Source organism: Drosophila yakuba, chromosome 3R, assembly GCF_016746365.2.
Source record: "Drosophila yakuba strain Tai18E2 chromosome 3R, Prin_Dyak_Tai18E2_2.1, whole genome shotgun sequence".
Classification (NCBI taxonomy): domain Eukaryota; kingdom Metazoa; phylum Arthropoda; class Insecta; order Diptera; family Drosophilidae; genus Drosophila; species Drosophila yakuba.
Window position 1 is genome coordinate 13369222 of NC_052530.2, and position 2310 is coordinate 13371531.

The following is a 2310-nucleotide window of genomic DNA, read 5'->3' on the forward strand; positions in this document are numbered from 1 at the left end:
CACCCATTCCCTCGTCCTTCTGGGTGTCCTGCGGCCGGCAGCGAAACTAAAGGAAAAACAACTATAATTTATAAGTCGTAAATGCTCGCCCGCCTCCCTTGAAATGCGAAATGCCGAAATGCCGAAATGGTGCACAATTTCCTAAATGTATCGCCCAGTCCGATTAGCAGCCGTCTTTTGTCAGCAAGGACACGACACAGTAGCCAAAGGACCGCCACAGAACCCCAGAACCACCACATTGACCCAGACGAAAAGCAAACCATCGGAAAATGCCCGTTCAAGATGGCTGACTGCCTTTGGGGGAGTTTTCCTCGTTCGGGAGGAAAAATATCGAATTGTGTATTAGCAGGAAGGCAGACGAAGGCCATTTCGGCAGATTGCTAAATATTTTCAAGCTCGCTGAGTCGAATCGTAAATTATTGGCTCGTTATTTGGCTACCACCAAACCAAACCAAAATAAATTGGAATTGTTTTCAAACTGTTTTGTCAAAATCCAATAAAAGACTTGTGTCCTCTCTTCTCCTGTTCTGTGGCGTTAAACAAATTATTATTAAACCAAAATTGATTTCATTTAAATTTTTAATTAATTACAAAGATTTGGCGATACTATGGCATTCTGTTTAAATAAGTTTAAGACGGGTATATATTTAATATAGATTTCCATTCTAGTAATTTGTTCTGTATTCAAGTTTTCATGGTTGCAGGCATTCAACAATTTTTGAAATGGAAATTTATAGATTTTAATTTATTTTCGTAAGATAAATTTACTGCATCTTAAGTACTTTTTTCATTGGTAACAGCCTTCCGATGAACAGTTAAACCTAAATACTTCAAGTTTCTTTATTTCTATGAAGAAAGCTGAAAGGTTTATGTGACCTACGATTTATCATTTCATTTCGTTATGAAGAAAGCTGAGAGGTTTATGTGACTTGCGATTTACTATTTACAATATTTTTCATTTACAATATCTCGCCCATCGCCGGATTATTTGAGATTTTTAGTGGCCGTCGTGGCTTATTTTCCTTGGGTTTCGGTTATTGCTCCTGGGGCTGAGTTTTAGTACCTAGAAAGGTGTTCGGTTTTATCGATTAGATGTGTGTGTCAGGTGATGCACCCAGTTCGGGGTGTCTTCTGCAATTTTTGCCCATTTCCATTCCCCACGAAAGGCGGCCACGTCGACCGAATTCGAATTTTCAATTTTTTACGCCTATGCGGAGGGGCTAAGGGGGCCAGGGGGTCCTGGGGGTCAGGAGGAAACCACGAGGGCGAGAGAGAAAGAGAGTACGAGCCGAAAACGAAGAGATTTCCACTCGCAGAGCGGCGCAAAGTGGTGATTTCGTATACGCCCCATGCCACACACACACACGCAGATAGCGAGCACACACACACCAGCAGGCCGGGTATCTGTGTGCGTGTGTGTGTATACCTCTTAAAGGCTGTTGTTCTGGTTTTGGCGCTTTGCGTTTTTTACGGTGCGCCGCCCGAGTATTTACCACTTTACAATGGCGTTTTAGTACCGCGAGTCGTCATTGTCGTCGTCATCATCGCCGCATAAAGTCGAAATTAAAACCGCGGAGTGTCAGCCATAAAGCACTAGTACCGACTTAATCCCAGTCCCGATTCGGGTTAATCTGCCTCAATCGCCGCTCAATCAATGCGCGTAATTAATACCATTCGCGGTCAAGTATCAAATCAAAGCTTAAATTATTGAACAGATTTCTATTAACGCGGTGAAAAAGTTCGGATGCTGATATAATTTTTGAAGTGTGGAGTGGAAAGATCAGACTTTCAGTTGACGAATTAGTACAGTGCCAAATATGAAGAAACTCCGCTGGCAGTTCATAAAAAATCGGTATTCTGAATAATAAAAATCACAGCAGTCACAAAAGGAGAAACTAAATTTATATAATTCTTAGTTTCTTTATATTAAATTAAACGACGGTAAGCGAAGTCACATATCTCAAACAAAGGGCTTAAGAGCAATTAGCAATGGTAGTTTGAAGTAGTGTTAAACAATAAAAGAACTTATAATTAGTATACATTGTTTTTGTCTCGAATTCAAAACAATTCTTGCTATAACTTTTGTTTTGGTTTCTTACCAAAATGTTGTAAAGTGATGCTTAATTTATTTGAACGATGTTTATACAGCAAAACAAGAGAGAACGCTATAGTCGAGTTCCCCGACTATCTGATACCCGTTACTCAGCTAGTGTAAGTGCGAAGGACAGTTTTTGGCGGTTTGTGGGCGTTAGAGTGGGCGTGGCAAAAAGATTTTTTGCAAATCGATAGAAATTTTCAAGACCAATACAA